Source organism: Aethalodelphis obliquidens, unplaced genomic scaffold, assembly GCF_003676395.1.
Source record: "Aethalodelphis obliquidens isolate GAN/ISIS:26980383/991018 unplaced genomic scaffold, ASM367639v1 scaffold1, whole genome shotgun sequence".
In the NCBI taxonomy this organism is placed as follows: domain Eukaryota; kingdom Metazoa; phylum Chordata; class Mammalia; order Artiodactyla; family Delphinidae; genus Aethalodelphis; species Aethalodelphis obliquidens.
The window spans coordinates 9,583,664-9,605,473 of NW_020837945.1; the positions used below are offsets into that span (position 1 = coordinate 9,583,664).

Sequence of the window (21,810 nt, forward strand, 5' to 3'; positions counted from 1 at the left end):
GCAACCATTAGAAAAGTAATTTTTCTGCGTATTATGATGCCAATTACTTCAAAGCAGCTGGTTGTGAATTCTTGTGATGATAGTTGGTAAAGTGGTGCCTAGGTACTCTTCACTCATTTGAAAGCTAATTGAATAGTAGTGAGAAGGGAGTGTTATAAAGAATGTACAAAGACACAAAATAGCCAGGGGGGAGAAAAAGAAACAACGTCTATCAGAGAGTCATCCACAGCCACGGCGGCCCTCTTACCTAGGCAACACCAGTCAATGGTGAACATTTCCTGAGTTCTAAGATCTTGGGCTTTGGGTTTGATATTTACAGTTCACTGAAGTAAGCAGCGCTTTTCTGTTATGACTCTGGTCCGAATAATGGCATGTTTAAGGCCATAAACAGAACTTCCTTACTTTTTTCTCCCAATAGTCATGTCAGATGCCAGGGATAATGATTTTGTCTTTCTTTTTCCTTGAATTCCTGATGAGCTGCTTTGCTTTGGCTGACATTTGAAAAACTCAGTTCCCCATGTTTTGAAAACTTTAGTGCCAGTTCCCTTAGATTTCTTTTGCCTGTCTGGCATTTTATGTGTTCTTAATTCTATTTTATTACCTCTAATATATAATTAGAGGTAAAAAAATAGAATTATATAATTCTATTTTATAATAGAATTATATAATTCTATTTTATAATAGAATTATAAAATAATTCTTTTAATTACCTTTATGCTGGGACAATTTTTGAAAATGAGTTCTAAATTTTTTCATATACTCAAGCTTTGGTGGTGACGACAGTGGTTTCGGCAGAAGGTAGATTGAGTCACTGAATTATACTTGGGGAAAATAACTGCTTATTTCTAAAACAACATTATTTCTGAAAACTTTGCCTTTCTATATATTCAAAAATATTTGTTGAATAAACCACTGAATAAATGTGGATGCACTTTTTACTCACAGAATGAGAAGTCTTTGTAAATTTTCTTTCTGCCCCTGCATGGGTTTGCCACTGTTCCTTTACTGGGTCTGAGATTTCCACCATGAAAATTCACTTCTTAGGTTGGACAAAACATGAGAGTTATTGCTTTGAAAAGACTATTGCTAAAATGCTTATGTGTCAGCTGGGAGAAGCAGGTATGTACCCGCACTGTTCTCTGAGCTCATTTGCATGCCCTAATTATGTAGTTTAGCTCCTGTAGCCTTCTGAACTTCTGTTCTTATGGCAATTTAAAAAATTCTCTTTATTTATTAGGTGGCTTAATTATTTTCTTCATTTAAAAATAAGAAATACATCACACATACGAGAATGCATGAAACTTAAATATACTGCCAATAATTTTTCAAATGTTCTCCTTCCCTTACTGGTTTGTAAACTTCATGAGATCAAGGACCATCTCATGTTCACTGCTGGATCCCTGGGGTTTGATACAGTGCCTGGTACGTAGTAGGACTTCCAAAAATATTTGTTAAATATACCACTGAATAAATGGGGATGTACATTTTACTCACAGAATGAAAAGTCTTTGGAAATTTTCTTCTAAAGGAGAATTTGGAGGGAAGACAGGACCCATTTACCTCTCAAGAAATATATAAAGAAATTTGAAAGTGAGAATGACATTTCTTTATCCTCCTACAAAGTTTAATAACTGATGAGTTTTTGTTTGTTTTTGTTTTAGGTCTTATTTTCTTATCAGAAGAATAGACGGACCTGAGTTATGATGTAAACTTCTATCTTTTTTTTTCTGGCTTCCTATTTAGGTAAGAAAAGTTTTGTTGAAACTGGAAATTGTAACTCCTTTCCAAGTCTGGAATGCATGATATTCCAAGTGCCCCAGAGAGTTTTTCCCTTCTACAAGACAATTTTTGTTTTTATTAACCCAAAAGGGATAGTCTAAAAATACCCTTAATAAGCTGAAGTATACTGTATACATTTGCCAACTTCTGCCTTTTAATGTGCGGGGGGAATTCATGGACAACGTGGTTTATTTAACAGTCTACAGGCCAACTGGTCAACAGCATTAGACCCATACACTGTGAAGCATCTCTCAGGGTTTAATATTTGAGATGACACATGAGTGATTGTGTTTAAAAGGATCTTTCCTCCTAACTGGTGTGGTGGACCACACGAAGTAGTCTTTTTGTTTTACATCTTTATTGGAGTATAATTGCTTTATATGGGTGTGTTATTTTCTGCTGTATAACAAAGTGAATCAGCTATACGTATACATATATCCCCATATCCCCTCCTTCTTGCGTCCCCCTCCCAACCTCCCTATCCCACCCCTCTAGGTGGTCACAAAGCACCGAGCTGATCTCCCTGTGCTATGTGGCTGCTTGCCACTAGCTGTCTATTTTACATTTGGTAGTGCATATATGTCCATGCCACTCTTTCACTTCATCCCAGCTTACCCATCCCCCTCCCTGTGTCCTCAAGTCCATTCTCTACATCTGTGTCTTTGTTCCTGCCCTGCCCCTATGTTCTTCAGAACCATTCTTTTTTTTTTTTAGATTCCATATATATGTGTTAGCATACAGTATTTGTTTTTCTCTTTCTGACTTACCTCACTCTGTATGACAGACTCTAGGTCCATCAATCTCACTACAAATAACTCAATTTTGTTTCTTTTTATGGCTGAGTAATATTCCATTGTATCTATGTGCCACATCTTCTTTATCCATTCATCTGTCAATGGACACTTAGGTTGCTTTCATGTCCTGGCTATTGTAAATAGAGCTGCAATGAACATTTTGGTACATGACTCTTTTTGAATTATGGTTTTCTCAGGGTATATGCCCTATAGTGGGATTGCTGGGTCGTATGGTAGTCCTATTTTTCATTTTTTAAGGAACCTCCATACAGTTCTCCACAGTGACTGTATCAATTTACATTCCCACCAACAGTGCAAGAGGGTTCCCTTTTCTCAACACCCTCTCCAGGATTTATTGTTTGTAGATATTTTGATGATGGCCATTCTGACTGGTGTGAGGTGATAACTCATTGTAGTTGTGATTTGCATTTCTCTAATGGTTAGTGATGTTGAGCATCCTTTCATGTGTTTGTTGGCAATCTGTATTTCTTCTTTGGAGAAATGTCTATTTAGGTCTTCTGCCCATTTTTGGATTGGGTTGTTTGTTTTTTTGATATTGAGCTGCATGAGCTTCTTGTAAATTTTGGAGATTAATCCTTTGTCAGTTGCTTCATTTGCAGATATCTTCTCCCATTCTGGGGGTTGCCTTTTCCTCTTGTTTATGGTTTTCTTTGCTGTGCAAAACCTTTTAATTTTCATTAGGTCCCATTTGTTTACTTTTGTTTTTATTTCCATTTCTCTGGGAGGTGAGTCAAAAAGAATCTTGCTGTGATTTATGTCATAGAGTGTTCTGCCTGTGTTTTCCTCTAAGAGTTTTATAGTGTCTGGCCTTACATTTACGTTTTTAATCCATTTTGAGTTTATTTTTGTGTTTGGGGTTAGGGAGTGTTCTAATTTCATTCTTTTACATGTACCTGTCCAGTTTTCCCAGCACCACTTATTGAAGAGGCTGTCTTTTCTCCATTGTAAATTCTTGCCTCCTTTATCAAAGATAAGGTGACTATATGGGCATGGGCTTATCTCTGGGCTTTCTATCCTGTTCCATTGATCTATATTTCTGTTTTTGTGCCAGCACCATACTGTCTTGATTACTGTAGCTTTGTAGTATAGTGTGAAGTGAGGGAGCCTGATTCCTCCAGCTCCCTTTTACTTTCTCAAGATTGCTTTGGCTATTCGGGGTCTTCTTTGTTTCCATACAAATTGTGAAATTTTTTGTTCTAGTTCTGTGAAAAATGCCATTGGTAGTTTGATAGGGATTGTATTGAATCTGCAGATTGCTTTGGGTAGTATAGTCATTTTCACAATGTTGATTCTTCCAATCCAAGAACACGGAATTGCTCTCCATCTGTTTGTATCATCTTTAGTTTCTTTCATCGGTGTCTTATAGTTTTCTGCATACAGGTCTTTTGTCTCCTTAGGTAGGTTTATTCCTAGGTATTTTATTCTTTTTATTGCAATGATAAATGGGAGTGTTTCCTTAATTTCTCTTTCAGATTTTTCATCATTAGCATATAAGAATGCAAGAGATTTCTGTGCATTAATTTTGTATCCTGCTACTTTACCAAATTCATTGATTAGCTCTAGTAGTTTCCTGGTAGCATCTTTAGGATTCTCTATGTATAGTATCATGTCATCTGCAAACAGTGACAGTTTTACATCTTCTTTTCTAATTTGGATTCCTTTAATTTCTTTTTCTTCTCTGATTTCTGTGGCTAAAACTTGCAAAAATATGTTAGATAATAGCGGTGAGAGTGGGCAACCTTGTCTTATTCCTGATCTTAGTGGAAGTGGTTTCAGTTTTTCACTATTGAGACCGATGTTGGCTGTGGGTTTGTTATATATGGCCTTTATTATGTTGAGGTAAGTTCCCTGTATGCCTACTTTCTGGAGGGTTTTTATCATAAGTGGGTGTTGAATTTTGTCAAAAGCTTTTTCTGCATCTATTGAGATTATCATATGGTTTTTATCCCTCAGTTTGTTAATATGGTGTATCACATTGATTGATTTGCATATATTGAACAATCCTTGCATTCCTGGGATAAACCCCACTTGATCCTGGTGTATGATCCTTTTAATGTGCTGTTGGATTCTGTTTGCTAGTATTTTGTTGAGGATTTTTGCATCTATGTTCAGCAGTGATATTGGCCTGTAGTTTTCTTTTTTTGTGACATGTTAGTCTGGTTTTGGTATCAGTGTGATGGTGGCCTCGTAGAATGAGTTTGGGAGTGTTCCTCCCTCTGCTATATTTTGGAAGAGTTTGGGAATAGATGTTAGCTCTTCTCTAAGTGTTTGATAGAATTATCCTGTGAAGTCACCTGGTCCTAGGCTTTTGTTTGTTGGAAGATTTTTAATCATAGTTTCAATTTCAGTGCTTGTGATAGTTCTGTTTGTATTTTCTATTTCTTCCTGGTTAAGTCTTGGAAGGTTGTGCTTTTCTAAGAATTTGTCCATTTCTTCCAGGTTGTCCATTTTATTGGCATAAAGCTGCTTATAGTAATCTCTCATCATCTTTGGATTTCTGCAGTGTCAGTTTTTACTTCTCCTTTTACATTTCTAATTCTATTGATTTGAGTCTTCTTTCTTTTCTTGTGGCTAATGGTTTATCAATTTTATTTATCTTCTCAAAGAACCAGCTTTTAGCTTTATTGATCTTTGCTATCATTTCCTTCATTTCTTTTTCATTTATTTCTGATCTGATCTTTAGGATTTCTTTCCTTCTGTTAACTTTGGGTTTTTTTTTGTTATTCTTTCTCTAACTGCTTTAGGTGTAAGGTTAGGTTGTTTATTTCAGGTGTTTCTTGTGTCTTGAGGTAGGATTGTATTGCTATAAACTTCCCTCTTAGAACTGCTTCTGCTGCATCCCATAGGTTTTGGGTCATCGTGTTTTCATTGTCATTTATTTCTAGGTATTTTTTGATTTCTTCTTTGATTTCTTCAGTGATCTCTTGGTTATTTAGTAGCGTATTGTTTAGCCACCATGTGTTTGTATTTTTTACAGATATTTTTCCTTTAATTGATATCTAGTCTCACAAGATTGTGGTCGGAAAAGATACTTGATACGATTTCAATTTTTTAAAATTTACTAAGGCTTTATTCGTGTCCCAAGATATGATCTATCCTGGAGAAAGTTCCATGAGCACTTGAGAAGAAAGTGTATTCTGTTTCTGGATGGAATGTCCTCTAAATATCAATTAAGTCCATCTTGTTTAATGTATCATTTGAAGCTTGTGTTACCTTATTTATTTTCATTTTGTATGATCTTTCCATTGGTGAAAGTGGGGTGTTAAAGTCCCCTAGTATGATTGCGTTACTGTCAATTTCCCCTTTTATGGCTGTTAGCATTTGCCCTATGTATTGAGGTGCTCCTATGTTGGGTGCATAAATATTTACAATTGTTATATCTTCTTCTTGGAGCAATCCCTTGATCATTATGTAGTGTCCTTCTTTGTCTCTTGTAACAGTCTTTATTTTAAAGTCTATTTTGTCTGATATGAGAATTGCTACTCCAGCTCTCTTTTGGTTTCCATTTGCATGGCATATCTTTTTCCATCCCCTCACTTTCAGTCTTTATGTACCCCTAGGTCTGAAGTGAGTCTCTTGTAGACAGCATATATACGGGTATTGTTTTTGTATCCATTCAGCCAGTCTATGTCTTTTGGTTGGAGCATTTAATCCATTTACATTTAAGGTAATTATCAATATGTATGTTCCTATTACCATTTTCTTAATTGTTTTGGGTTGGTTATTGTAGGTCTTTTCTTTCTCTTGTGTTTCCTGCCTAGAGAAGTTCCTTTAGCATTTGTTGTAAAGCTGGTTTGGTGTCTGAATTCTCTTAGCTTTTGTCTGTAAAGGTTTAAATTTCTCCGTCGAATCTGAATGAGATCCTTGCTGGGTAGAGTAATCTTGGTTGTAGGTTTTTCCCTTTCATCACTTTAAATATGTCCTGCTACACCCTTCTGGATTGCAGAGTTCCTGCTGAGAAATCAGCTGTTAACCTTATGGGGATTCCCTTGTATATTATTTGTTATTTTTCCCTTGCTGCTTTTAATATTTTTTCTTTGTATTTAATTTTTGATAGCTTGATTAATATATGTCATGGTGTGTTTCTCCTTAGATTTATTCTTTATGGGACTCTCTGCGCTTCCTGGACTTGACTATTTCCTTTTCCATATTATGGAAGTTTTCAACTATAATCTCTTCAAATATTTTCTCAGTCCCTTTCTTTTTCTCTTCTTCTGGGACGCCTATAATTCGAATGTTGGTGCATTTAATGTTTTCCCAGAGGTCTCTGAGACTGTCCTCAACTCTCTTCATTTTTTTCCCTTTATTTTGCTCTGTGGTAGTTATTTCCACTATTTATCTTCCAGGTCACTTTTCCATTCTTCTGCCTCAGTTATTCTGCTATTGATTCCTTCTAGAGAATTTTTAAGTTCATTTATTGTTTTGTTCATCATTGTTTGTTTGCTCTTCAGTTCTTCTAGTTCCTTGTTAAACGTTTCTTGTATTTTCTCCGTTCTATTTGCATGATTTTGGATCATCTTTACTATCATTACTCTGAATTCTTTTTCAAGTAGACTGCCTATTTCCTCTTCATTTTTTTTTTGGTTTGGTGGGTTTTTAGTTTGCTCCTTCATCTGCTGTGTGTTTCTCTGTCTTTTCATTTTGCTTAATTTACTGCCTTTGGGAGTCTCCTTTTCACAGGTTGCAGGTTCCCACTGTTTTTGGTGTCTGCCCTCAGTGGCTAAAGTTGGTTCTGTGGGTTGTGTAGGCTTCCTGGTGGAGGCAACTGGTGCCTGTGTTTTGGTGGATGAGGCTGGTTCTTGTCTTTCTGGTGGGCAGGACCGCATCTGGTGGTGTGTTTTGGGGTGTCTGTGAACTTATTAGGATTTTAGGCAGCCTCTCTGCTAATGGATGGGGTTGTGTTCCAGACTTGTTAGTTGTTTGGCATAGGGTGTTCAGCACTGTAACTTGCTGGTTGTTGAGTGGAGCTGGGTCTTAGTGTTGAGATGGAGATCTCTAGAAGAACTTTTGCCATTTGATATTACATGGGACCAGGAAGTCTCTGTTGGACCAATGTTCTGAACTCGGCTCTCCCATCTACAACGCTCAGGCCTGACACCCGGCTGGAGCACGAAGACCCTGTCAGCTACATGGCTCAGAAGAAAAGGGGTGAAAAAAAAGCAAGAAAAAAAAAGAATAAAATAATTAAAATAAATAAAATTATTAAAAATAAAAATGTAATAAAAAAAGAAAGAAGAGAGCAACCAAACCAATAAACAAATCCAACAATGGTAACAAGCACTAAAAACTATACTAAAAAAAAAAAAAAGGACAGACAGAAACATAAGACAAATGGTAAAAACAAAGCTATACAGAGAAAATCACACAAAGAAGCATACACATACACCCTCACATAAAGAGAAAAAGGAAAAAAAATATATATATATAAGAAAAAACAAGAGCACAACCTAATCAATGAACAAATCTACCAATGGTAATAAGCTCTAAATATTAAACTAAGATAAACATAAAACCAGAAACAAATTACATGCAGAAAGCAAACCCCAAGTCTACTGGTGCTCCCAAAGTCCACTGCCTCAATTTTGGGATGATTCGTTGTCTATTCAGGTATTCCACAGATGCAGGGTACATCAAGTTGATTGTGGAGATTTAATCCACTGCTCCTGAGGCTGCTGGGAGGAATTTCCCTTTCTCTTCTTTGTTTGCACAGCTCCCAGGGCTCAGCTTTGGATTTGGCCCCGCCTCTGTGTGTAGGTTGCCTGAGGGTGTCTGTTCTTCACTCAGACAGGACAGGGGTAAAGTAGCAACTGATTTGGAGGCTCTGGCTGACTCAGGCTGGGGGTTTGGAGGGGTACAGAATGAGGGGCGAGCCTGCAGCGGCAGAGGCCGGGCATGACATTCCACCAGCCTGAGGCACACAGTGTGTTCTCCCGGAGAAGTTGTCCCTGGATCACGGGACCCTGGCAGTGGCGGGCTGTACAGGTTCCCTGGAAGGGGGTTGTGGAGAGTGACCTGTGCTCGCACACAGGCTTCTTGGTGGTTGCAGCAGCAGCCTTAGTGTCTCATGCCCACCTCTGGTGTCCGTGCTGATCGCCGTGGCTCACACCCATCTCTGGAGCTCCTTTAAGCGACGCTCTGAATCCCCTCTCCTGCACACCCTGAAACAATGGTCTCTTGCCTATTAGGCAGGTCCAGATTTTTTCTCGGACTCCCTCCAGGCTAGCTGTGGCGCACTAGCCCCCTTCAGGATGTGTTCACACAGCCAGCCACAGTCCTCTCCCTGGGATCTGACCTCCGAAGCCGGAGCCTCAGCTACCAGCCCCTCCCCATCCCAGCGGGTGAGCAGACAAGCCTTGGGCTGGTGAGTGCTGGTCGGCACCGATCCTCTGTGCGGGAATCTCTCCACTTTGCCCTCTGCATCCCTGTTGCTGTGCTCTCCTCCGTGGCTCCAAAGCTTCCCCCACTCCCACCCCTTGTCTGCACCAGTGTGTGGAAACTTTTCCTCCTTCACAGCTCCCTCTCATAGGGGAAGGTCCTGTCCCTATTCTTTTCTCTGTTTTTTCTTTTTTCTTTTGCCTTACCTAGGTACACGGGGAGTTTCTTGCCTTTTGGGAAGTCTGAGGTCTTCTGCCAGCATTCAGTAGATGTTCTGTAGGAGTTGTTCTACATGTTGATGTATTTTTGATGTATTTGTGGTGAGGAAGGTGATCTCCATGTCTTACTCCTCCACCATCTTGAAGGTCCCTTCCAAAGTAGTCTTTTTGGCTTTAAAACTTTCCATTATGGAGCATAGGTTAGTAGTTATGTACATAGACCTTTTTTCCGTGACACTTACTCATTCACAATCAGGCAATTGGGTCATTGCAGTGGGGGAGGAGGGGGAGCTATGGGAAGTCTAGACTGAAGTCTGGGGTTCTTATCTGTTCTCAGGGAAGAATTAAAATTGGGAGAGAAAGATGAGAGAAAGGAGGTAGCAAAAGTTTAAAAAAAAAAAGTAGTCACGATCCTTATGACACAAAACGGTCAAAAGAAAAAGATGGTAGATATAAAGGAAAAATATTAAGCAGCATTTAAAAAACTGCTCTACGCAGGCCATTTCTCCCCTCATGCATACATCTAAAGAGATGGAGGCAACTTTAAAAATCATTCCTTGGAGCCTCAGGTGGATAAAGGGTTATATTTCCATCCACTTCTGGTTAGGTCGAGGGAGGAGCATTTAGACCTCACACCCTTGTCTTAGGGCAGCTAAGTTACAAAGTTGAACAGCCCTTGGCATGTGATGTGCTTTTTCATAATAATAATAATAATAATAATAATAATAATAATAATACAATAAGGCTGCAGCAATGCTTCACTTCCGTGGAATTGCCCTTTTTCATTTTTGGGAATTCCATGTTTGTGGCAGAACCCTTTGCTATTCACGCTACTTTCTATAACTGGATGCACAAAACAATAAATGAGCCTGGCTCAGTTTGCATCCTCTTTCTATCACAGTTATTCCGTGCGGAAATGTCTACTATTGATTTACTTTCTCTCTGGAAGAAACCTTTTCTCCCTTTCTCTCGTTTCTTCATTTCTTCTCCCTCTTGGTTTCCATCTGTCTTCTTTTCCCAAATCATACAGATTCTTTTCTCTTTGATTTTCTTCTATTTATTCTCTCAAGCTCTTATCTTGCTGGGAAAGGACGAGGAATTCACAGAAAAGGAATATCAGTGGTCACACATTTACCAACCGAACCACAGAGGTAAGAGCAAAGCATCTTCCCTGAAAGGATTTTCCCTGAGTGGAGATGTGTTTGTGTAGGACATCACATAGTCCCTCTGCCTTCTCAGTGTCTCTTGTATCATTTTTCCAATGGCTATTGGAAGTTAAGAATGCATGTGAATTTAACTGAGTGAGTTGCAATGTAAGTTTGAATGGCAGGAGCAAGGCGGGAAGGGTAACTAAAGAGCTTAGGGGTTAACATCATAAAAGGGCTGAGTTCCCTGCCCTCATGCAGTGACTCGGTCTGAGGGTAGGCTTGCTGAAAGAATAAAATTGATAGAACAAAAACAATGACAACAGATATATATCATAACATACTGTGTACCTATATGCCAGACACTTTATATTAGCTCTTATTGTCACAGCTGCTTTACTGGTGGGTGTTATTATCTAGTTTGGAAATGGAAATCTTGTCTCGGAGAAGTTCAGCGATAATCCCAGGATTGCCCAGTATGATGTGTATTCATAGCCAAGTTCTCTCTGACCTAGTGCTCTTGCTGTACATTTTACTATCCCTGGAGCATGCAGGAGGTAGCCATCTTGCCATTTGGATGACCATGGGTGTTCAAGGACATGTTGAAGAATTTCAAAAGCAAAATCTGTCCTTTTCCCCTTTCACCATTTGAACCTAATTCTTAACATTGGTCCTTCATAAAGTTAGATTTTGTACTCTTAAGGTCCAGATCATTGGATCTTTTCATTTTTCTGTGTTTATACAAAGGGCATTGAAGCTAAATGTTTCTGAGCAAAGGACAATAGGAATAGTGTAGTAGTAAGAGCATAGATTCTGAAATCAAGCCATCTACTTTCTTAAATCGAATTCCGCGACTGGCAGTGTCACTAGGGCACGTTACTTACTGATTCTGTGCCTCAGTTTCCTCTTTGTATATCAGGCCTTACAACAGTACTTATGTTACAGGTTATTGAGAGAATAAAGTCAGTTAATATATGTAAAGCTCTTGGACAGTGTATGTCATTTGTATAGAAAGAACAGTGTCAACTATTATTATTTTATGTTTTATTTACCAATAATTGACATTTAAATATATATGATAAAATCATAATTGGTGAATTCAATACTATAAAAATCAAACCATGTTAACTTTCATGATGATTCAAAAAGATACTGTTTTTCATGCATTGGATGCAGTTGATCAAATTAAAATGAAATAGGAAACTGTATAAATTAAAATACTTGTTCAGTAAAGTTGTTGTGGAATCTGTTACTTAAGTCCCCAAGTTCGAGCTTTGCAAAGTGAGGTTCAGAATGACTTAAAGTGCAGCAAAATGAAAAATTTCAGAAACCATCCACCCCAAAGTTTGGAGAAACCAGATCAAATGTAAATTCCAAGGGAGAGCAATTGTGTTCTATTGTTAACTTCTCTTTAGATTGCTTTGAGCTAATGTTCAGTGTTAATGCCTGGCAAATCCCAAACAGGGAAAAACATAGGTACTTATCTTTCATATTATATATGACTAAAATTAAAGTTGATTTGTCCATTAAGCAGTGCAGTAATAGGTCTTCTGACTTTTCATAAGGCATTAAAGGAGTGATGCATATCAAGAAGACATTCTATTTCTAAAGAACACTAATCAATGCTGAGAACATTTGCTATAAATTATTCACATTTGTTATAAACCACTCCATCCTTTTAAAAATTAACAGTACACAACCTACAATCTAGGAACAAAAGTACGCTACCTCACCTTGAAAAGTTTGAATATGAGGGGCTGATTACAATAAGAGAGCAAATAGGATACTAAGACTTGAGTTCAGTGTATTATGAGGAATAAATCACTGAGCAGCCTAACATCTGATAGAACATGATCCCTGCTCCTTCTTGTGTGTTCTTTCACCACACATTAATATTTCATGCAACCATTTCAAAATAAAGTCATAATGTGAGTCATAAATCACAAAACAGTAGTAATAAACCACTTTGGTTTATATTAGCTGTATACGGATGATACTTAAGTATTTCCACCATTAGCCTGGACTATTTGAGCTTTCTCTGGACCACATTTGCTCTATTTCTTCCATTTTAAGTGGTGGGAATATGGGAAACAATGCTAAATTCATTCATTAGTAATAAAACAGTGCTACTTGTTCTCATAATTGATTTCATTTCAACTTGGATCTGTGAAAATGATAGCGCAGTTGAAAGTGATAACATTATTGATCTTATTTTCTCAAAGAGCATACCCTTCCAATGAAACCTACTGAGGGATCAAGGGGCATCATATAGAAATAAAATATTGAAAGAAAAAGTAGAGCAATGAGTTGAAGATGGGAATGATTGAATGTATAAATAGGGTTTATACTCATTAATAAATGGCTTATTCTTTAGATAAGCTTCCCAAATGAGGCTCTCATAATGTTTCATCTTGGTCTTATGGTTGTTATTAATATTGTTTTGGTTTCATTCTAGAGGAATCTGTTCCATCCTATTGCTTGAATATTCTTGAAATTGTTAGTACTAACATCTGAAGTGGCTGGATAAGATTGTATCTGGAAATATATATACCTATATTCTAGATGTGAATAAAAAGCTCGTGAGTTAAAGCACCTGGAACTCATAAAAATGGAACTCCCACCAATCAGACATATTGACCAAGACATAAAACACATACATATATTACAGCCTTGTAAATATTTGAAGGAGATGCTCTTGGTGGTTTCTTGTGCTTAACCTCACTTTATACTCTTCAGGATGGGGACACTGTTTATGGATCAACAGTTGGATTGGTCCGCGAGCCTATGGCCCGAAACTCATAAAGTGAAAGTGAGGTTAACACTTAATGCCCTTGATGGATGCTCATGGTTTCTCTTAGATGCCAGATATGCAAAGGGACCAACCCTGTTTCATCATCAGAAAAAGTAAACAGATATAGTCACTGGATTGGGATGTTGTTGGAATGAAGCTATTAAGAGGATTCCCAAAAGCACACTGAGTAAAAATCTATTTATTTCTTATTCATCAAAATTTTCTTGACTTTCAAAAAATTTATCCATCAAGGGTGGACCATTCAAGTCTCCCTGGGGGTCGCACAGGTTATATGTTTGAGAGAAGTGGGCTGGGTTCCTCAAGTCCTGTAAAACATATGTTGTATCTGAAGAGTACAATGTCTGCCCAGTCACTACAGAAAGTATGGGAACATGGTCTCTGTTGTCAGGTCATCAGCTTTTTATGTATTGGATCCAGACCAGTTTAAGATACGAATTAGCCTGTGTGGGCTAAAACACACTTTCCAGTCTGATTTGCTCTGCCTGTTACCAGCTTGAGACATCTGTGTCCACATCTAGGCAGGAACTTGAATGTAAACATCCATGTTGTTGTTCATAAAAAGAATGTATACTGTGTCTCAGGTTTTCGAATTAATTGTTTCAAAGTACTCAGAGACTTTTCCTCAGCTGTGATCTCCAGAAGGTCCTAAAGTTTTGTTAAACATATATTTTCTTAAGGGAAAATTAGGTAGCTGGTGATACTGACATTGTTCGCCTGGATTTTCAGAGAATGAGAACATATGAAGTGCATGCATATACCTGGCGTCCAGTGACGGCTAAGGTAAGACCAGAGAGGAGAAGGTAAATCCTCACTGAGCATCTCTTCGGCTTGGGAGCAGCAAAGAGTTAGTATGTTGCGGTACACTTTAGCACATGCAGGATGCTTTTATGGATGGCAGAAGATTGCCAAATAGCAGGTGACTGTGAGCAAGAGGAAATCTGAGCTTTGACCTCAGAAAAGAATTGGGTCTTGATTTCAAGAAGGCATTTAAGACAATAATCCAATCCTTTGGAGTACCTAAATGGATGGTGGAAGCTACAAGAAAACCACAGGTAATGTTAGGTCAAAATCAAAGTGGTGGGAGGTGTGTGGAGGTGAGCAAGCAAGGAGAGGAGTTCTGAAGCCGGCGGAAGGGCACACAAGTGCTCGAGAACTGCAATATTTATAACCATGTAAGACCCGGGAGAGGAGGAGGGTGACAGCAGCAGAAGGTTGTGATGGTGGGAGAGCACGTTGAAAGATGCATGTGGGCAGAGATGTGAGAGGATGCCCATCAACAGCCTTGTCAAGGTAACACCTTCGTTCTTGGGAAGCCAGGTTTCAGAGGCTCAGCTGACTGCAGAAATAGAAATCTCTTTCCCGTATTACCCATTTTCTAACTCCATTTTCTAACTACTTAGTAGCTGCTACCCATTTCCATCACACTCCTGGAGCCCTTCGCTCTGTGAGTTCTGCAGGAGAAACCCAGAAAATACCTAGACAAGTCTGTTGGTTTCCAGGCTGCTGGGATGTAGATGTATTATCGAAGTTTGGGGTGGGTACCCCCTGTACCTTGGGAATGGTTGTCCCTTGCCCATGTTCCCGATACTCCATGGCGGACAAAGGACAGGATGAATCAAGGTAGGCTGTGAGTGTTTACTACCTTAGACTCTTATCATTTGTGTCTTCCTGTCACTCCCCAGTCTTGGCCACGCAGGACATGGCTAATTGCTCATTGGTCCACTGCAGGGGTCCACCCATTTCTGGTCCCACCCTGCCAATCATTTTCTTACTGTTTCCCTCTGAAATAAACTGGATAATTCCATGTAGTAACAGGTGCATGGAGGGTTGCTCAATTCTTTTGAAATAGAGCAATAATCACCAGTCAATTACTGGCAATTTTTTTTAACTGCATATTTGAATTATCTTGGTTGCTTCCCATTGGATTTATATTGCTTTAATTTCTAGAAATCGTGTCTTTCTCCATTGTTAGCAATAGAACTAATCTCAGAAATAATGAACACTCTCCAAAATGTTTCCCATAGTCATCTCCTCAGTAAACAATTGCTCTTTTCTTGAATTTAAATACTGTTGAACTGGAGTCATCTCCTGGAGAGCACTTCCTTTTTTTGTAAGTCTCCTTTAATGGACAATATGACGCAATCTATTTAGCGTGGGTTTAACTAATGAAGAATGGGGGATGCTGTCGATACATTTTCACCCACTGAAACAAACATGCCATGCCTGTTGTGTTTAGCTATGGAAAAGTAATTTTTAAAAAAGTGCATGTAAATACTGTAGATTCTGAAGTCACATAATGCATTTTCTTCCTTATTTTATTATAGCATCTTTATTTTTTTCTTTAGTATGGGTGTGCCCATAATAGTGTTACTGGCATCATTTAATTTAAAACCTGGCTGCAAGTCCTTTCCCCAAATTAATATAAGGAAAGATCAAGGTCAAGGTCAAGCTCAAATGCAGAACATTTGTCTCCATTTCAAGGATAGAAAGACTAAGGTCACTTTTGAATTAATTCATATCTCACAAAATTACAACCTACATTGAAATGATTTATTTATTAGATTAGGCCCTGGAACCATTAACCAAGTTCTTTTAAAATGTAAACAGGTAAGTATTGATTAAATCAGCCACGAGTGCATGTTGACGCCACAAAAAACTCCAAAAGCTTCTCATAACTTGGATCAGCACAGTCCGATTCCTTTTATCCTCACCTCCTTTTAAAATTGTTTAAGCAACGTTACCACTTAATTGCTAACTCATCTGTAGCAGGAAACAATTATTCGGAATAAGCCCATGTACGGCTCTGGTTTTCCAGCAGATTATTTAAAAACAATATTTCCTTAAGATAACAATTTTGATAATGATGCAGGAAGGAAATATATTTGCAATTAAATGAACAGGCTTTAGCACAACAAGCAATAAAAAGCTTAACACTGAGCCTTTGTGAATTAAATGCCGGAACAACATTGGACAAAAGTCATGATTCTGCTGACACATTTATTTCTCAGTAAATGAAGACTGTTTAGGTTTAATGCATTTGTGGTTAGCAATAGTTTAAAAGATCAATGTAAATTCATTTGGAACTAGTAAATAAGGCTTTAATGAAACTTCTAACAGCGTGCTTTCACACCTTAGATCTCTTTATCATTCTGAGGTGACACAGCAGGATTCTCCTTGAGTTTGATGACATGCACAGAACATTATGAAGTGTTTGACAGATTTTATTTGACATTTATTTGATTTATAGGGTTGATATTGGATTTCAACCTCTCCCTATCTCCCTTTTGTTCAGGCTTAGTGCAGAGTGCTTATGAAGATAGTTTCTTCTAAATGTGTTTATTAATATTATATATATAATATTACATATATGTGCTTATTAATATTATATGTATATACCATTAATGAAATGCAATTTAAGACTGGGATCATTAAACATTTCCACTCTACTAAATGAGGTAATGTATGAGAAAGCACTTTGCAAACTGTAAAGCCATATACAGATGTTAGTTATCATAATTATTGTTGTTACAGGAAACCAGGGTTTTATATATTATTATTCTGTTTTTCTTTAACACTTAATTCAAAGAGTAAATACAGACAACCAATTTCCTTAAAAACCTGCTGCAGCTTTTTAAACAGTTCTCAGCGTTTCATTAAGGTTTTATTGTAAATCATGCGTGGTGCTATGAATTTAGTCTAGCTTAAAAAAAAAAATCTGCTGACATAATAAACATGACTTGTTACATGAAACTTTCCCAACATGAAACTTTATTAAGAAGATGCTAGAGAATTTCCACCTGGGCCTGGGAACTGCTAAATGAAGCACATCACAAAGTTAGTCTGTGGGATGGAAATGTACCTCCTGTTACTTTTCCAGTTGTGTCTGTGATTCTGCCTTTTCTGTCCTTCATAGCTGATGAACTTCATAAGCGATTATTGGTTAGAAGGAGGCAAAGAAAGGGATTTTTATTTTCTCTCTCTGTCTTCCTTTTAGTTTGGTCTTGGAGAGACTTAGGGATTGAAAGACATTCACATGCCTATTAAAAAGAGTCAAGATAAAATTATTGAGGTAAAAACAAATGATTTTGGGGGTTACAATTTGAAACATCCTAATGATGTGAGGAAAGCTTGGCAAATTTTATGAACAGTTAAAGAACTTAACCTTGGAGATAGATGATCAAACTCTCTCTGTGATAAATTTAAAGTCCAGTTTATTCTTTACCATATATACTTCACAATATGATCATACTTATTCTTTCTTTTTGGTTTAAACATAGAATGTGAACTAAAGAAATTACTACTGGTTTATTGGGTATTTAAACAAATGAAGCAAAACTTAAACAAATATTTTAAGTAAACAGAGGAATCCTTACCCAATTCCAGGACTTGGGTTAGCTCAAACGTTCTTGCTTGACGTGTAGTTAAGAAGGAAACATAAATGCTAAAAGGCAAACGAGCAGAAAGTATTCCTTCCCACTGGTAAATGATGCCCTGAAAGTGTTCAACATAGAGGACTTGTTAGGAGATCCTGCAGTTTTGTGTATCCATTGGGGAGAAGTAAAATAAACATAGTTATATATGCTTGAAAAGTAAGAAAGCACAACTAAGTCTGAGAAAAAAAATACTACAGAAAAATAGGGGAGGCCTTAACTAAATGATACAGTTGAGGAACTCCAAGGCAAAGTTTATTACAACCAAGGTATCTCCTCCCTGGCTACACATTCCTAGTCCATCCGGAAGTTGCAGGCTGACGATTTCTGGTCACTTGCTTCTTAGTGCACCCCAGGTGCATCCTTATTAGAGGATGGCTGAAAATGATACTCTAGTAGTAGCTGAGCCAGCACTTATCTCATTCCAGACATGCTGTTTTTGTTAATCGAAACTTTGGCAATATTTGCTTTATTTGTGGTCATGCCATTTTATAATGCTTCACGTATATTAGGCACTCAGTGAAAGGTTTAGAATGGCCAAATCAATGAATGAAAAGAAATCACACCACTCACTCATTTCTGTGTCCATTTGAAAAAGGTCAAAATGAAAGTTGTAAAGACAAGAAATGAATCAAAATCAAAATCACTCGAGTACAGTTGCTTGACACATTATCACTGTGAATGTTATCTTTTTGAGTAGTAAGGGGGGCCTGGTTTTAGTCCCTTCAGATGGTTGATAACTTAAATGTCAGTGAAATGTGATGTAATATAAAAAAAACAAAACCAAAAACGATGTTAAGAACCCTTGCTTTGGGTATTAGTGAGAACAGATTTGGTATAGTCAGAGCACCTGTATCTTTGAGTAGAATGTAAAATTTAAGGTTTTGTGTTTTTTTTTGTTTTTTTGTTTTTTTTAGTTGTGATTGCTATCCTGGATTTACAAATAACAATATAACAAACATTGAAACTGTTTACAGTCTTGTTGTTATTGTTACTCAAGGAATAGTGTCAGTGAATTAATTCAAGATTGCATTTTGTCTGTTTGCCACATAATAAATTATATATACTGGAGCTCCATTTTCTTGTCCTCAAAATAATGTTTGAGCTAACGTATTCCTCTAGCTTTAAAATGATTTAATTATTAGAAGTATAACCATACACATGTGATTTTCCTATTAAAATCTTCAGGATATTAAAACTTATTTATACTTGTTTAAAGTTTTTTAAAAGAAAGATGAGAAATTCTAGTTAGGATATGAATGATTCAGCCCCTAAATAGGTGATGATCAATCCTGATACTGTGATACATTGACGTGTACTGAGTTTTCTGAAGGAATGAGGTAAACTTTCAACTTTTAAAATATGTTTCAATTCTCTTCAAGTAAAACATAAATATGTTAACAGTAGGGTATTGAAACTCTAAAAATATTGGGAATACTCGCAGTGCATATAACATAAAATGAAAGACAGAGGGGAAGTAATGCTTAAAAAGAAAAAACAATTTAGTTAAAGCTAATACAAATATTTTATTTTTATTAGACATCAAGGTAATCTTTTAATACTTAAAATATATTGAGAAGTGAATTTACCTAACAACTTAAAGCACTGATTGTATAAAACCAATTAAAGTTAAAGCTAATAAGATTGTCATTTTGATTTTAATGGCTTGTCTAGGGGGGCTTGGGAGTAGCAATCCTATTTTGCAAAACATTTTTATTTCATAAGATAAAGAAAAAGAAAGGTAAGTAAGATGTAGGTTAACACATATTGTGAAATCTTTCTATTTTTGATCAATAGCAAGTATTCCTATACTATACTGGTTTTAAATGTATTCTTAAAGATCCAAGTGAGTAACTGATTTAAAGTATACCAATCATAATACAGATTTATATGTGTTTAAATTTATAATTGAAGATAATTATGACATTTCTTAAAGGGGAATAGATTTTTAGATGTTGGCTTTTGAACTGTATGTAATATTACAAAGAATGTCCAAAATAATCATTTTTATAATTCCAAAATACTGACCTTAAGACATTAAATTTTGCCCTGACCATGTCAGCCAATCCATGAAGGAAACAAGTGATAAACTTTATTGATCTGTGTGGAAGTACAGAGTTACTGGTACAAATATCAAGTTAATAAAACCAGGGAAATAATTGGGTTTTCCTTAAGCTGTTTTGCAAATACTGTTTACATTTTCCCAGGGAAGTACAAAGTCTAAATAGGATGAGGAAAGGGAAATAATTATCCAGTTTGATTCTAAGAAGTTTTGGGCAAAGGCAAATAGAATCCATCTCAAATATCAGATTGTGTAGCTGATCGACAAGTGGAAAGGTGCAGGAAAGCAATTGTGTCCGATTTGGGGTTTAGTAAGTCAGCAGATCTTTGAAGAAACTTAATTTGATAACTAAAGTCAATTAATAATGACTTATGGTTTTAAAACTCAGATGGCTTATCTGCCCGCCTCAGAAGTTACATCTGTTTAAAATAAGAACTAAAAACATCTTCCCAAATTGAGAAAAAAAAGTCATTTAGAAAGAAAAAATGAATTAACCTTTGTAGTATATATTCTGATGGTTGTATGATATTTCCCCTTTTGCAGGTAAAGCCTGAATAATTGCTTTGCTCATGTTTCCCCATGTTAGTGGACAGTGGCAGAAAAGAGTAAGCTTGTTAAGGGAAGTTCCTCTTTACTGCCTCGCACACACCCATTTATTCCCCACTGAAATGTGTGCCGAGTACCAGGAAAGCCACAATATCTCTTTAAGTAGGTTCTTAAAGCCTGGGAGCTCTAAGGAGTGTTGAGGGTACCTTATTAACTTGCTGTTGCCTGCTGAGAAAACATTGTTTATATAGAATTGGCTTATTGCTAATGAGAGAACCTATTAAGGCATAACACAGGCAAGGCAAAATATAGACTCTGTTTTTCTAAATATTTTCCTTTAGATCTCTCTCGTTCCACTGATGATATTAAAGGGTCAGACACGTAATCACTCAATATTTTACTTACTGGAAGAGGCAAACAGATTTTATTAAGATTAGAGAATTTTCCCCACCCCATTTGTCTCTTCCCCACCACTGTCTCAGCAATAGCCCTGTCCAACCATGAGATGCTAAATAGTTCCAGTGTTTTCCTCTTCCTGTAATAATCATGCATATGCCCAGCTTGTGTGTTTCCCCTGCCTCATGAACTTGCAGAGTGGCCCCAGCTGGGCTCCCTCTTATCTGGGGTGCAATTGCCAATGGTGATCCAAGGAGAAACAAATCGTGGAAGAAAAGGTTCACTTTATTTAGCAGACCTCTGACCCCTTCAGTGCCTGTATCTTTTGCATACACCCCTCCAACCCGCTCCCTCTCCCTCCCCCAGTTTACACCGAACCCCCCTGTCCATTGGCTGCTGGATATTCTGATGGCAGGACTGAAATAGACTTTGCCCTCCACACAGCTGCAGGGCCCAGTTCTGCCAAAATAGCGGTATATGATAGTGGGTAATAAGGGAAACTGATTTCTGGTCTCCTCCATTTTCTAGGATCCAAATGAATTCTAGTTGGCAAGGAGAGAGGAAAAGAGCTGACACATCACTGTCTTACTGCTGGGAGCAGCAAGTTATGAGCTCCTGCCTATGGTGTGTCACATGGACTGTGAGACCCTGTGACCCTCCCAACTCCTGCCTGCACACCCAGGTGAGTTCTTCGGGATTTCTCTCTGTGGTGGACACTGGCCTAGGGTCATTTCTTCAGGAGGGAGGCTCTCCCTGGAAAAGCTGATCTACATTTCTGCTGGGATCGATGCTGTGGAGACTGCATAAGTCGGTAAATCGTGAAGCAGCTAGTTTTGGCTCAGCTGACAATAGTTATGGATTAGGGTGCCCAGGGCAAGAATGAGCAAATGGTCTGGAGAAAAAATCAGCAGTGAAACTCTACAAATTTTTTTTGGTAACATCGAAATCAGCAAAGAAAAAATGCTATGAAAGAAAGGCTCAGGAGTCTAGGAGAATATGGGGAAGGCTCCAGGCAGTTTAATGTACAGATATTCCCTCTATTTCCTTCATTACATTTCAGAACTTCTTCTAGGAGGCCATGAGGTATATTCTCTGTCCCTCCTTCCCCCTTGCCCTATGCTCGCTGCTTCTTGGTTCTATTGATATTTTCGACCTCATCCCGCTTTTCCCCCTGTTCCTCAATGGCCTCTGCTCTGCATTCCAGAAGAGCCTTGTCATGGCATGTTAAGAAT

At 37.6% G+C, this 21,810-nt stretch overlaps 1 long non-coding RNA gene across 1 annotated transcript; it reads left to right on the forward strand.

Annotated features, from left to right (window-relative positions):
* Nucleotides 1–998: 998 nt before the first annotated feature.
* Nucleotides 999–21,163, forward strand: LOC113633077 (uncharacterized). The gene is made up of 4 exons (XR_003438138.1): nucleotides 999–1,119; nucleotides 1,662–1,743; nucleotides 13,871–13,924; nucleotides 21,107–21,163. It is a non-coding gene; the product is annotated as an uncharacterized LOC113633077 (long non-coding RNA).
* The last annotated feature ends 647 nt before the right edge of the window (nucleotides 21,164–21,810 follow it).